Source organism: Miscanthus floridulus, chromosome 12 (assembly GCF_019320115.1).
Source record: "Miscanthus floridulus cultivar M001 chromosome 12, ASM1932011v1, whole genome shotgun sequence".
Classification (NCBI taxonomy): domain Eukaryota; kingdom Viridiplantae; phylum Streptophyta; class Magnoliopsida; order Poales; family Poaceae; genus Miscanthus; species Miscanthus floridulus.
In genome coordinates, this window is record NC_089591.1 from 55,931,225 (window position 1) to 55,947,749 (window position 16,525).

Sequence of the window (16,525 nt, forward strand, 5' to 3'; positions counted from 1 at the left end):
ATCTCATATAGGACCCACCTTATGGACTAATGGTTGGCTGAAACATTGTGGAGACAACAGTAGGTATAGTTTCGTGTGCAAATTGAAACAGGCAGTGTCAGCGCTAGCCACACGGTCACGTTCTCACCGCTTCTCGCGCGTCACACTAGCACAGCCAGGACCAGGAACTACGCGACGCTCCCGGACTTGTTGGTCCTGGGCCGTGAAGGCGGATATCAGGTCTGGATAGGGATGTTATTTTGCAAATAATTGACGTTTATATGAAATTCCGTTTTAGTTTTTATTGTATTTCCAGTTACAGATGAGATGAGACAACTTCGATGCTGTTTATTATTGAAAGAAGGGGGAAATATTGCCATTGAGCTTTGGGCCCAAATACGCTGGGCTAGGCCAGCCTCGGCTGTCGGCTCTACCGTTTTACACCAACCCACTCCTAGATCCCTACCTAATAGATCCCTACCTAATTGTAGACGGATTTTGATAAAACTGCGTAGGATACATATTCGTTCTGTTCGCTTGTTGGTGCGCAGGATGCGGTCCTTGGAGAAGAGCTGGTCCGCGTCCATCATGGGCCGGCTGCCCGCCGGCGAGAACTCGAAGTCCGCGTCCGCGCGGCCCGGCGGCCTCGGCGGCGGCGGCGGCTCCAGCGCGAAGTCGCTGGAGAAGGACATCAGCGGCGGCGCCATGAGCTGCTGCTGGGCCTGCGGTGGCGGCGGCTGCTCCCGGATGTCAACACGTACGTGCCATCTAAACACTCCTCAACTGTCGATCGAGTGACGACGAACAGACGAAGACACGATGAAAACCTTCTTCCTGCGCCGTACACGACCTGCGGCCTGCGTACGTGTTCCAGTGGCAGCCAGCCAGCAATGCAGGTGTGTGTCAGGTTCTGGGAATCTGCAGTGGAAGGAGCTGCTGGGGCTGAAGAGCACGGTGGAAGAAAAACAGCCGCAACATAATTTATATGGCCTCAAATTTAATTTTTTAGATGTTATTTATTAAAAATTCTTAGAGATGATTTTATTTTTACCTCTTCAAATCTTTTTAGGAGTTACTAAACTATACGTTTTTAGGAGAAAAAAAGTAGGAGAGCTCCGGTCCCTTTTCTTATCCTCAGATCTGCAGCAACCAAAGCACCCGCTTTATCTCTCGCCGCCACGTCGACAATGGCGACTCTCCTGCGGGCTGTCTGTAAAGCGTCGCTCGCGTCTCGCGCCGCTGCGATGGCATCCCGTTCAGCGCGTGCGGCCGGCGTAGCCGCAGCCGCCAGCTTAGGCTCAGGGGTCTTATGTCCCCTCAAGAGCTGCCCTGCTCGCGGCGGCGATGTCTCCACGACCACGAGGCCTCCCGGCCCCTTCCCTTCCATCGCCGATTACCCGCACTTGCCAGGTAAACCGATCCCACCCTCTTCCTGGTGCAGGGGTCCAGTATTCGTTAGATAGGGAGGGCTACGAATCCATCCATCTCATAAATTATTTGTGCTCGCGCGAGAAGCCAAATTGCATGCTAGTCGCTGTGCGTTCTTGACACTACTAATTCTCATAAAACTGTCATAGATCATGCTAAAACTCCGACAGACAAGGACATGGAGTCGGATGAAGCTGTATGGGGCCTTATATGAGCGCTGGTGCAAGGTTTTCAAGAAGCAACGCGACCATGCCGAGATGGCTCGCCGGTTCAAAATATTCAAATGTTATGCAGAGTATGTGCACGACTGGAACACTTACGTTCCTGAAGATCCAGAGGAAGCAGCCATTCACCTTCAGAAAAGAAGAGAGGCCAAATTACTTCTTTCAAAAGGCGAAGACGTCTCACACTTTGATGAGTGGCATGTGCCATATCAATTAGGTCTACTCGCCGACGGGGGCGATCCATTTCTTTGTGAATGCGATTATGACTTGTTGAAGCTAATCGAAGCGAGTGAAGCATGCAGTGCTGTCAAAGATGTCATAGTAGAGTAGTTTGCTTAGGGAAACCCCAGACCTTGAATGAGATGATCTGAACTCGCCAAATCTCTCGAATGCAATAAGTTAGGCTTTGCTGTTCCATGTACTTTTGCTTCCGTGTGTGCTAAGTTATACTACCATGTCTACTAAGTTTTCTGTAACATCTGTTTTAAGGGGTAATGATGTTTTCCATATGCTTCCATCTGATTAAATTGTCTATTTTAGTCTTCTGCATTTAAAGGCACAAGAGCTCAAACCTTTCAAGATTAGTACGGAGGCAGTAATATATGGCAGCTGTTCGAACACTAATTCATTGAACATTACGACGAAAAAAAAGGTGAGTATTGTTATGTGTCCAAAATTTAAAATATTTATCACTATTGTTCATGCATTGTTCGTCAATGTATAAGCTAGCAATTATATCCAGTACTAGGTTTATATCCATGTGTTGCAGCAGGAACAAAAATAAGACTACGGTAATTCAAATTTGTTTACGGATTGTTGCCATGGAATGAGATAAATCCGAGAGAGAGATATAACTGAAATCAAAAGAGGTAGCATACAGTTACTTGTATTGTTCATTACATAACCAGGGGAACAAAATAACATTCCAATTTTTGTATCTTTTGATGAAACCATCCAAGTCCTAAAGTTCTGTGCCTACATTGTAGGCATGAACTATACCAGTATACAGAAAGCTGGAAGAACAATTCGTGCCTCACTGCCTATAAAGCAGACATGGTTGAAGTTGTACCATCTTGTTGATTGGGACAGATACAAGAATGGAGCAATTCATGCAAAAACTGAGTCCAAGGATTGTAAATTTGAGTCCATGTCTCAACATATCATGGATAAGCATCCTTAGTGAAGTGCATGAGAATTCCATGCACAAGGACTGGAAAGCCCAACAGAAGCTAGTGCTTTATTCTCTCCAGGTGAGTGTGCATATTAGAAATTTTCTTGACCACATTGCATTTCCTAAAAACCCACAAGTGGAAGCAAGTTCCCTTGAAATGGAGCAGTAATTGCATTGTGATTGAGGAAAAAAAATCAATTACAGGTACTAAGAATTCTTTTGTACTTTTGATCAGATCCGGAGTGGCTGTGTATAGAGATGATTAATCCCCCAAAACATATCTATCAATATATCCAACTGCATTGCAGCTTGATCTAGGCTATATCACTCACACCACATTGCACCAGCAGCAACAAGCAAGTATTAGCAATGACATATGCCCAGGAAGGTTGCATATACATTAAATTGCTTCTTGCCATTGACATCGCAATAATTGTGTTAAACAAAGCTCCAATACAGGACATAAAGTGAAAATGCTGTAACAATGTATGTGTCAAATGCAAGAAAGCCAGCTAACCTTTTAATTTTCAGAAAGCACCAAGAATTTCTTCGTTTTTAGCATCAAGAAAAATTGCATAAACTCGTTTGTAACAGAATTGGATCAATATATATACAAATGCATGATCATAGGAATTCGTCCTGCATTAGCAGGTGGTAAATCCAAATTTCCAAACTATTACATAGAGGTTTGAGCTATGAATATATATACAAAGACAAAATGCAGAACAATGTCTATCCTACTATATTGCAATTAGTAATGGCAGAATCCGTATCATATCTCTCCTTCTTAAGACATACATAGTGCTTCCCGCTTTTGGTTTTAAGTAACTAGTTAATCATTTCATTGTATGGTGAATCTCTTTGCTAGGGCATTCTATTTTATTCTCTTAGTAATGATCCTTTGTCAGATTGCCTTGGAGCTGCTTGTGTGTGTATTCTTGTGGTTAAGAACTTCTGTACTTATGACAAGGGCTTATAAATCCAGGGTAAACTCGGTAACTTTTGCTGTGCTGCAGATATAGAAATTATCCACCTGAGCTGTTGGTGGATATTGTGGCAAGAATTCTGTCTATGGTACCACCATGGACATGAGTGTATCGGGTCCAGAGAGATATTCCTATGCCTCTTGTCACTTCTGGTGTCGAGAAAGGTAACCTTCGGGAGCTTGCTTTGGCTTGAATGGAAGATCTGGGTTTAAAATGCCGAGATGTCAGAACCCGTGAGGCAGGGATTCAGGTAAATATGAAATACAGTAAAACCACTTTCACTGGCCTATAATGGATGTCCTTTTATTATACTAGCTGTGGATCTGTATGTAGGATATCCATCACAAGATCAGGCCAGATGAAGTAGAGCTTGTCAGACGTGACTATGCTGCAAATGAGGGTTGGGAGACATTCCTCTCTTATGAGGATACATGACAGGTACTTATAGCTGGCCAGCCAATTTGATCATAGGGAAATGAATTCTGGAATATGATGCCTGCCTGTATTTCTAATGTGATTATAGTCTACTCTCATTCTAATGTGATTAAGAAGGCTGAAGTGCCTTGGTCAGCCCAAAGAGGCAATCTCTCAGAGAAAGAAAGAGTCTTGAAAACGGTGAAAGGGTAATATAATGATTTTGCCTTCTTAATCGGTTATTTAAGTGTGTTGTTTGTCTTATTTATAGATTTATAGAATAAAACTTCCCCAGTTCCTTGTTTCTCCATATTTTTTGTTTAATTGCTCTTTAATTATGCAGTATACTGAACAAACTTACACCAGAGAAATTCGATCTTCTCAAGGGTCAACTGATGGAAGCTGGAATTACTACTGCTGATATTTTGAAGGTTTGTTTTATTTACCACCATCTGTTTACAGCCTTTTGTTTTCTGACATCTTCCCTATTGCTTTTGATCAGGATGTTATATCTCTCATATTTGAGAAGGCAGTTTTTGAGCCCACCTTCTGTCCGATGTATGCTCAACTTTGTTCTGATCTCAATGAAAAGCTCCCTACATTCCCTCCTGAAGAGCCAGGTGGCAAAGAGATCACATTCAAGCGTGTGCTATTGAACAATTGTCAGGAAGCCTTTGAAGGTGCTAGCAGCTTAAGAGCTGAGATTGCTAAATTAACTGGTCCTGACCAAGAGATGGAGAGAAGGGACAAAGAACGGTTGGTCAAACTTAGAACACTTGGAAATATTCGGCTAATTGGTGAGCTACTCAAGCAAAAAAGGGTTCCTGAGAAGATAGTTCATCACATTGTTATGGTACATACCAGGAACTAACAAAACCTCTATTATCCAGTGAGAACTCTTCTGATCCATTCTTTGTATGCAGGAGCTATTGGGGTCTGGGCCCGATAAGAAACCATGCCCTGAAGAGGAAGATGTCGAAGCTATCTGTCATTTCTTCAATACGATTGGTAAACAGCTTGATGAGAACTCAAAGTCTCGGCAGATTAATGATACCTACTTCATCCAGATGAAGGAGCTAACAATGAATCCCCAGCTCTCACCACGATTGAGGTTTATGGTTCGTGATGTGATTGATCTCCGATCAAATAACTGGGTGCCTCGACATGAGGAGGTAATTAAATCACTCTACTGTATATATATGATTTAACTACCTTACATTCCTCGGATTTGTAATGGCATTAATGCCTTGATCTCACATGTACTATGTGACTGAATGGCATGCTTAGAATCATTCTGTTACTTTGATATGCCAGCATGAATTTTACTGAAGTTAATGCTTGACTCTAGATTTTGGATGCATACAATGAATCTGTGATATTGATGCATCACTTAGAACATTCTTGGTATCGTATATCATACATAGGTCACAGAACATAGCCACACTTTCAGTTCCTTGTAAAATTGTTCTGATATCTATGCTGTTTGTGACTTTCAGATTAAGGCCAAGACAATCAGTGAAATTCACTCCGAGGCAGAAAAGAATCTTGGATTACGACCTGGAGCAGCATCTGTCATTAGGAATGGCCGTAGCTCACCAGGAGGACCCCTTTCACCTGGAGGTGGGTATCCAATGAATCGCCCAGGAACTGGAGGCATGATGCCTGGAATGCCTGGTTCAAGAAAGATGCCTGGAATGCCTGGGTTGGACAATGATAACTGGGAAGTTCCCTGTTCTAGATCAATGCCATGAGGTGACTCGATTCGCAACCAGGGGCCGTTGCTTAATAAGCCATCAACAGTTCAAAAGGCATCATCTATTAACACGAGGCTTCTTCCTCAAGGCAGTGGCGCAGCACTAATCGGCAAGAGTGCACTTTTGGGAACTGGTGTTCCACCATCTCGTCCTCTCGGCTTTACTCCTGGGCCAGCACCAGCTCAAACCACACCATCACCAAAACCATTAAGTGCAGCACCAGCTGTTGCCCCTGCTCCTGAGAAACCAGCCAGTGCTCCCAAGGGGAACTCTGCTGAGCTTCAGAAGAAAACAATAGCTCTTCTTGAGGAGTATTTCGGTATACGTATTTTAGATGAAGCACAGCAATGTATCGAGGAGTTGCAGAGTCCTGGTTACTACCCAGAAATTGTTAAAGAAGCTGTCAATCTTACTCTAGATAAAGGCACCAATTTTGTTGATCCTCTCGTTAGGCTACTCGAGCATCTGTACACGAAGAAAATTTTCAAGACTCAAGACCTGGAAGCTGGTTGCTTGTTATACAGTGCTCTGCTGGATGACATTGGCATTGACCTTCCTAAAGCTCCAACACAATTTGGTGAGATTATTGCTCGCCTGACTTTGTTGGGTGCCTTGAGATTTGAAGCTGTGGAGGAGATTCTAAAGAAAATGGAGAATACATTCTACCGCAAGGCAGTTTTTAATGCTGTAATGAAAACTTTGGAAGCAAACCCATCAGGTCAGGCTATCTTAGGCTCACAGGCTGCTGTAATAGACGCTTGCAATAGCCTTTTGAAATAATCATCCTAGCAGCTTTGGCCTATCAACTTTTTCAGATGCTGTATCTTGCGGAAGCTAGCGTCGTGTGTTCTCTATTGTTTAGGTGTCCAAGGAACTCAGTACCAAAGATGTGAGGAACAGCCAGTTTTGAGCTGTATAATTTTGCGAGATCAGATGAGTGTTGATTATTATTGTTTCGACCAGGAAGGAAAGAAAGAAGCCATGGATTTTGCTCTTGGGCGATCATCTTAATTTGCTGGAGCCCCAGATGAACAAGGCTAAACGTGTTGTTTTTGTGTCCACCAAAAATGTTGTTAGTTCTTTTTCTGTGACTACACATTTTGCAACATTGTACTATGGTTTTGGAATGTTTTATCGGTTACAATATATTGTGTTATTTAGGAGTCATGACTCGATCTTCCTAGGTCCTGGTTTACCCTGTTGCTGCCGTGATGTTGTTGTGGTGATGCATGTGGTTCTTCCTTTGGGCTTTGGATTTCCATGCTGTTTAACTGAAGATTTGTGATGTCTATTTTCCATTGTTTGTCACGCTAGTTTAGTTAAGGCACAAGGCAGCACGGCAGCGGCACCACATTGATAGCGTGCGTCCAGTTGCACCGCGTCGTTGCCTCCACGTCAAGCGCTAGATCCAATTCCAACACAAATCACAGTGTAAAGCTGAGGAGCGAATCGCTTTGTGTGCGCATTTGTTGTGTTGTATGTCACTGGAGCGTTCGTGCGTGTGTGGGTCATGTCAATACTCGAAACGACACTGGTGACGGTCATCACAAAGAAAGGCACAGGTTCGGTTCTCCCTACCGTCGCCGGCCAGGCGGGCACATACACAGCACTTGGACGATCCGAATGTACTAGGCCAGAATGATGCTACTACACTACTAACGCCAACAAAGTAGTAATCAAAGCGGCATCGAACTGGATCGACCGGCTGATGAAGCCGGTAGCAGCCACCGACCAAATGAATGATGGTGGACAGGCACCAAGACCGCCAATTCAGATTCTCATTGCAGTTGCTCCAGAGGGAAACAAACATATATGTGATTAGCACCAAAAATGCCCTGTAAGAGTATTAATGTGGTCATCACGCGAGACAACATATGTGCTTAGCACAGCACCGCTTGCTCCAGAAGGAGACAAGAGACAACGACCAGAAGTGAAAAGTTCCTATCAGACGCCGCTCCAGAGGGAGAAGTGAAATACTACACTTTATTTACGTTACTACTTGCGACATAGCATTGGCAATTGATCTCCCATCAGATTTGACTACCATCAGTTCACCCTGGCCCATACTCTACACTCCGATTTTAACTGTAAGGAAATAAACTGTGGAAGAATAAACATGCTTCTGACCTTTCGCAGGCTAGTCAGATATCAAGGCCCTGAAAGTAAACAAAAGAAGAAAACAATTTAAGGAATGAAGAAATATGAAGGCACCTCAAAAAGAAAAAGAAAACTGAACCCACTTACTTTCAGCATAGTTTCTGAAAGCATCTAGACCCCTAGTTGGGTTTCGGTGATTAATGACAATACAAGATTACTATGACTAACGTGTATTTTACAGAGGCAATTAAGTTAGGTCATAGTAATGGAGATCGATTGGACAATCGAGGTGGTCATGCCCCTACGATGGAAATCGTTTCGGTTTTCAAAGGATGGACGATAAGGTTAAGGATGGACTAGTTCTAAGTGTCGATTGAAGTTGGAGAGACACTTAGAGTAGTTTAGGACTTTGTTTTTCCTTTGGCCGTACTATTAAGGGGGGTATGGACGGGTAGCTTGACCTATGTGAGTCTAGTGAGTTAGGTGTGGTGCACACTTGTTAAAACTAACACTAGGTAGCTCCAAGATAGCCCTTAGATCCAATGGAGCAAACTTCATTCACATATGATCGAGAGTTGGAAGTGAATGGATGGTCAAATACTGACCGGACGCTGGCTCCGGTGTGACCGGACGCTGAGCCAGCGTCCGATCAGTTCATTTGACCAAGGTGATTGCGTCTGGTTTGACCGGACGCTGAGAGATCAAGTGACCGGACGCTGAGAGGCAGTGTCCGGTCGACTCCATTAAGGTTCCAGAGAGGGAAAATCGTGACCGGACGCGTTCGGTCAGTGCTGACCAGACGCTGCCAGCGTCCGATCACACTGTAAACACTGGAGTTCGGGGTATACTGACCGGAGCGTCCGGTCACCCCGCAGAGGCACATAACGGTTCATTTTTCAGCTCATGTTATAAATAGAGCCTCCACTCATGTATGGGGGTACTTTTGCTCATTCCAACAGCTGAGAAATATCTTAGAGAGTACCAAGAAGAGCAAGATCCTAGTGAGGTGATTGAGATTTGAGAATCCCAAAGAGAGCCCTCATTAGTGAAGATCAAGAGTAGCAAAGTGTGTATCCACCTTCTCATTAGGCTTGTCGTGGTCAAGTGAGAGTTCGTGCTTGTTACTCTTGGTGATCGCCATCACCTAGACGGCTTGGTGGTGATTGGGAGCTTGGTGATCATCTAGAGAGCTTGTGTATGACCCAACTCACATTGTGAGCGGTTGTGGGTGATTCACCGCGACGGAGTGTCGAAGAATCAACCCGTAGAGAGCACTTGATCCTTGCGTAGATCAAGGGGGAGCTATACCCTTACGCGGGTGCTCCAACGAGGACTAGTGGGGAGTGGTGACTCTCCGATACCTCGGCAAAACATCGTCGCGTTTCCTCTCCTCTCTATTTACTTTGAGCAATTCAATTCTTGTTCTTATATTCATAGAATTATCATGCTAGAGTAGGATTAGAGCTTAAGTTGCAAGTCTTTTGTGCGTTAGTTCAATAGAAATACTTTCTAGGCACAAGGGGTTAATTGGGCTAACCGTAGGACTTAATTATTGCAAAGAAATTTAGAATTAGCCTAATTCATCCCCCCTCTTGGGCATCTTGATTCTTTCAATTGGTATCAGAGACTCGTGCTCATGTTTTTATGCTTAACCACCTAGAGCAAGATGTCTTATGGGGATGAACCTCCTCCTATCTTTGAGGGAGATGATTTTCCTTATTAGAAAATTCGCATGGAGGCGTATTTGGAAGCTCTAGATATTGGTATTCTTAGAGCTGCCTCACAAGGCTTCCCAAAACCTCGGGATGCGACTCACCTACAAGACGATGAGGTGAATTACGAGAAATAGAATGCAAAGGCTCGAAACACTATTTTTATAGGCCTTTGCAAAGATGTGTTCAATCGGGTGAGGAACCACAAAGACGCCCATGCACTATGGTCAGACGTTTGTACGCTCCATGAGGGAACAAAGAGTGAGCGTGAGGAACGCTATCATCTTGTCATGAAGAAGCTCAACTCTTTTGAAATGCTTCCTAAATAATGTGCTAATGAGATGTATTCACGTTTGAATGTTTTTGTAGAGGAAGTTAATGGGCTTGGACTCACTCAAATGCAACCATCCGATGTTGTAAGAAAGATATTGAGTGTCCTCCCTATTGACAAATATGGGCATATTGTGACCGTGCTACATCAAGGTGTTCTTTTCACCGCTACACCGACACAAATATTAGGAAAGATCAATGCTCATGAGATGTACATGCACATCACATCTCAAGATAGCTCATCCTCTACAAAGAAGAAAGAAAAAGACTTAGCATTCAAAGCTAGCCAAGAGAAGGGCAAAGCAAGGCTTGAGTATGAGAGCTCAAGTGATGATGAAGTTGATGATGAAAGCCTTGCTCTCATGGTGAAGAAAACCGCCAAGATACTAAAGAAGCTCAACAAGAGTGGCATCAAGTTTGATGGCAAGAAGAAGTTCTTCACTAGCTCTAGAAGGAAGCCAATCTCTGAGATGGATTACTACAATTATGGAGAACTTGGTCATCTAGCTCACCAATGCACAAAGCCCAAGAAAAACAAGTTCAACAACAAGAACAAGGGCAAGAAAGATGACTCAAGCAATAAATATGAAGATGAGAAGAAAAAGAACAAGCCATACAAGAAGAGAGATGTCAAGAAGAAGGACTTTCACAAGAAGAAGAAGAGTAGAAAGGCTTACATCATCGGTGATTGGCTCACGGACATTGATTCATCTAATGGATCATCCGATGATGATAGTGACGATGAGAAGGTGGCCGCTATTGCTATTGATTCTTCATCATCTTCACCGCCACCACCGCTATCATCCTCTACACACCTATACCTTATGGCCAAAGGTGAACGAAAGGTATCACATGATGATGATAGTAGTGGTGATGATCATGCTCATAATGATGATAGTGATAGCGATGATGATGAATATGAGTCACCTACTTATGATGATCTTGCTAAATTGCTAAAGAAATACACTAAGATCATTATAAAGACTAGAGCTAAAAATAAAAAGCTTGAGATTAAGAATGATTCTCTTTTAGCTAAATGTGACATAGCCGAAAAGGCTAGTGTTGAGCTTAGAGAAGCAAATGATGCTATGTCATCCAAACTCAAGGAGCTCAAATCTTCTAAGAAAGAGCTTAAAGATAAATATGATAAACTTGAGTGGGTACACAAAGAGCTCATCACTAGTCATAACAAGCTAAAAGATGAATATACTACTCTCAAGATTAATCATGACAATCTTGTTATTGCTCAAGAATTTTTACCCAATGCGCCACATGATGCTACTAACGATGTTGTTAAGATTGATATAGCTATATCATGTGATGATTTAATTGATGAGAGCATTGAGCAAGGATCTAGTGGCAAAGGCAAGCAAGTGGTTGAGTGCAATGATTATGATGAGTATGTCAAGCTCAAGCATGATAATGAAAAGCTCAATAAAGAGTTTGAAGAGTTCAAAATCCACAACACCATTGTGCTAGAAACTCTTGATCATGATGGTGACTTGATTCTTGAGAATGAGAAGCTAAAAGAAGAAAACAAGAAACTCAAGGAAGAGAGAAACAATGTTGCACTCAAGGAAGATAAAAGTAGTGATGCACTCAAGGAAGAGAACAAGAAGCTCAAGTTGGAAAAGGAGCATCTTAAGATTGGATTGAGTAAGTTTACTAGAGGCAAGTATCTCTAAAGTGAGCTCCTAATGAACACCATCATGAAGATGGATAAAAGTGACATTGGGTACATGGCAAATTAAGAGAAGAAGAAGGCTCAAGCTCAACAACAACAATCAAAGCCAAAGCCAAAGAGATGCTTTGAGTGTGGACAAGAATGCCACTTTGCTCATGAGTGCCAAACTCCACCACCATAACCCTTGCCCAAGCATGCTAGACCCTTTGCCTTCAATACTCACTACATGCTTAGAAAAGATTCTAGTGGAAAAATAAAAGTGATGTTCTTAGGACCTCCCAAAAAGAATAGGCCTAAGAAAATTTAGGTTGTAAAGTCACTTGTTGAGAAGGTGAAGGACCCTCAACAAGTTTGGGTTCCTAAAGCTTGATCTCTTATGTGTAGGTGAACTACAAAACTGGTGGAAGTCATTGGGTTATTGATAGTGGTTGCACACAACATATGACCGGTGATCCTTGTATGTTCACCTCACTAGATGAAGAAGTAGATAGACAAGAAAGAATCATATTTGGGGATAATTCAAAGGGCAAGGTTAAAGGATTAGACAAAGTGGTAATATCAAATGATCATTCAATCTCCAATGTGCTATATGTTGTTTCATTAAGCTTCAACTTGTTATTCGTTGGGCAATTGTGTGATCTTGGCTTCCAATGCTTGTTTATCGAGAAGGAAGTTGTTGTATCTAAGAAGGATGATAAACAAATGATATTCAAAGGATTTAGATACAACAACCTATATCTAGTGGACTTCACCTCCAAAGATGCAAACTTGAAGACTTACGTATTCATCAAAACAACACTTGGGTGGTTATGGCATAGAAGACTTGCTCATATTGGGATGAGCTCACTCAAGAAGCTAATGAAGAATGATTGGTGAGAGAGTTGAAGGATGTGAAGTTTGAGAAGGACAAGCTTTGTAGTGCATGTCAAGCTGAGAAGCAAGATGCAAATATCCATCCAACAAAAGCTTTCATGTCAACCGCAAGAGTGCTAGAACTCCTTCACATGAATTTATTTGGACCAACAACATACAAGAGTTTGGGAGGAAATCTTTAGTCTTATGATTGTTGATGATTATTCAAGGTATACATGGGTATTCTTCCTTCATGATAAATCTAAAGTTGCATCTTGCTTCAAGAAGTTTGCCAAGAGAGCACAAAATAAATTTGAAGTGAAGCTCAAGAAGATAAGAAGTGACAATGGGAAAGAATTTGACAACACAAACATAGAAGCTTATTGTGATGAAGTTAGAATCAAACATGAAGTCTCTGCAACATATACTCCTCAACAAAATGGTGTAGTTGAGAGGAAGAACCAAACATTGATCATTCTTGCAAGAACTATGCTTGATGAGTATAACACCCTTAAAGCTCTATGGGCGGAAGCAATCAACACCGCATGCTATGCATCCAACCACCTATTCCTTCAAAAGTTCCTTAGCAAGACACCTTATGAGTTGCTCAATGGGAAGAAGGCGGACGTCTCCTTCTTTAGGGTGTTTGGTTACAAATGCTACATCTACAAGAAACGGCAACACCTAGGGAAAATTCAAAGACGTTGTGATATTGGTTTTCTTATTGATTACTCATCAAAGTCCAAAGCATATAGAGTATTTAATCATGCCACTGGCTTAGTTGAAGAAACATATGATATGGAATTTGATGGATCTAACAGCTCCCAATGAGCACATGAGAATCTTAATGATGTAGGTGATGAACCATTGAGGGAGGTTATGAAGAACATTTCGGTTGGAAACATCAAGCCTAAAGATGATGAAGATGATGTACAAGTGATTGATACATCTTCTTCATCAAGTGTACCATAAGATGATGAAAAAGATGGGAGAGTAGAAAATGAAGATACTCATGTCTCCCATGAGCAAATGGTGGTATAAGCACAAGATGTTGATGCTCCACAGTCTCCTCCTCAAGTGGTCAATAAAAGAAATACACCTCTACTATAAGATCATCCACAAGATCTTATCATAGGGAGTCCATCAAATGGTATAATGACTCGTTCATAAAAACTTGCTTCATTTATTGCTCATCACTCTTTTGTCTCTTGCTTTGAGCCTACTAAAGTTGAAGAAGCTCTTCAAGATCCAGATTGGATAAATGCCATGCATGAAGAGTTTTACAACTTTACTCACAATGAAGTGTGGACTCTTGAAGAGCGGCCAAAAGGTGCAAGAGTCATTGGAACAAAGTAGGTGTTTTGAAACAAGCAAGATGATCAAGGTGTTGTTGTAAGGAACAAGGCAAGACTAGTTGCAAAGGGGTTCTCTCAAGTTGAAGGTTTGGATTTTGGAGAGACCTTTACACCGGTTGCAAGACTAGAAGCCATTCGTATCCTCCTTTCATATGCATCACATCATAAGATGAAATTATATCAAATGGGTGTGAAAAATGCATTTTTAAATGGCTTCATTAATGAACTAGTCTATGTTGATCAACCTCCCGAGTTTGAAGACCCTAGATATCCTAATCATGTTTATAGGTTGTCCAAGGCATTATATGGGCTTAAGGAAGCCCCAATAGCTTGGTATGAGCGCCTTTGGGACTTCCTCATTAAGAAGGGCTTCACCATTGGGAAGGTCGATACCACGCTATTCACCAAGAAGCTTAATGGGCATATCTTCATTTGTCAAGTATATATTGATGATATCATCTTTGGATCATAAAATGAAGATTCTTATAAAGAATTTGGTGAATTGATGTCGAAGGAGTTTGATTTATCCATGATTGGTGAGCTTATATTCTTTCTTGGTTTTTAAGTCAAGCAAATAAGAGAAGGGATCTTCATCTCTCAAGAGAAATATACAAAAAATCTTCTCAAGAGATTTAAGATAGATGAATGTAAGCCAATCAAGACACCAATACCAACTAATAGACATCTCGACCTAGATGAGGGAGGTAACACGGTTGTTCAAACTCTCTACCGCTCTATGATTGGTAGCTTGTTATATTTAACCACATCTAGGCCCGACATCATGTTTAGTGTGTGTATGTGTGCTAGATTTTAAGCTAAACCTAAGGAATCACATTTAATTGCTGTAAAAAATCCTTAGATATCTTAAGCACACACCAAGCATTGGCCTTTGGTATCTCAAAGGAGCTAGATTTGAATTAATTGGCTATTCTGATTCGAATTATGCCGGATACAAAGTTGATAGAAAAAGCACATCCGGAGGGTGCCATTTGCTTGGTAGATCACTTGTGTCTTGGTCCTCCAAGAAACAAAATAGTGTGGCCTTGTCCACCACCGAAGTAGAATACATTGCCGCGGGTGCTTGTTGTGCATAAATACTTTACATAAAATAAACTTTGCTAGACTATGGTGTAGTTCTAGAAAAAGTATCTCTTTTGTACGACAATGAAAGTGCGGTAAAACTTACAAATAATCCAGTTCAATACTCTCGCACCAAGCACATAGATTTCCGCCATCACTTTCTTAGAGATCATATTGCAAAGAATGATATTTCACTAGAAGGTGTAAGGACCGAGGATCAATTGGCAGATATCTTCACTAAACCGCTAGATGAGACAATATTTTGTAGATTGCGGAATGAGCTCAATGTGCTTTATTTTAGCAATTTCACTAAAAATGAGCTTGTGTTGTCCCTTGCATTGCATTATAATATACAACATGTTTAATGCTTTATAATGCATATAGGGCTTGTCTAACATGGTTAAGATAACCGCCGAAAAGCGTGTGAAGAAGCTTAATCTTAGATCAAACTTGACAAGCAACTAGATTTACTTTTAAGTATTGCATTGCATATGCATGATTGTTGTTTGTCGTTTGTCTTCAAATTGCCCTCTTATTACCTATTTTCTTAAAAAGAATTATAGCCTAAGGCAAAATATTTTTAAAAACTTGAGGGTTTGAGAGAGGTCACTCACATTAGTCCCAATTGGTGTTTATTTGGATCTTATTAGAGTTGGGACTTGATTAGGAACAGGCAGCGCGAAGGAATTTAAAGATTTGCTGGAAAAGGAGTGACCAGACGCTGCACCGGACTCTGATGTCCAGCGTCTGGTCAGTTCATAGGAGGTGAACCTGCTGCCAAAGGAGTGACCGAATGCTGAAACAGTGTTTTCCCAGCGTCCGGTCAGAAGGAGCTTCAGCGTCGGGTCGACGACGATGACGTCAAGGCTAGGTGACCGTACTCTGGCTGCATCCGGTCGATGTCCACCAGACGTGTCCGGTCATGATTCCAGAGGAATTGGACCTATCTGGAATCGACCGGACCCTGGGTGGCAGCATCCGGTGGCTGCCACCGGAGCGTCCGGTCAATAGATTTCATGCGGCTTACGATCTCTTTTCTCCTTTCCTTTTCGGTTGCGTCGGGGGACCTACTTTATCTGAGCATCGCGCCATTTTATCCCTTACCAAGCCCTAATCTGTCGCCATCACCAAGCTCCCTGCCCTAGCTGCAAGTCGCCGGATCTGCCGCACGTGCTCTATGCCGCCGCTTGCCCACGCGCCACCGCAGCCGTCGTGCCCTGCTCCACGTCACGCCTCTGCTCCCACAACAGCTTCGCCATGCCGTCGTGCCTCCTTGCCCGCGCTCGCCTCTGGCCACGCCACCATCCTACGCTAGAGCCACCCGAGCCATCGCCGTGCTACCTAGGTTCATGCCGCCACCGATAGTGTCGCCATGCCCTAGGCCAGCAGCTCGTGCCTCCGCTCCCCAACCCAAGCGTCAGCGCTGCTGTGCCCTAGCTCCACCACCAAGCAAGCCCAT

At 42.6% G+C, this 16,525-nt stretch overlaps 1 pseudogene; it reads left to right on the forward strand.

Annotated features, from left to right (window-relative positions):
* Positions 1–485: 485 nt before the first annotated feature.
* Positions 486–7,119, forward strand: LOC136497059 (eukaryotic translation initiation factor-like; annotated as a pseudogene).
* Positions 7,120–16,525: the final 9,406 nt, after the last annotated feature.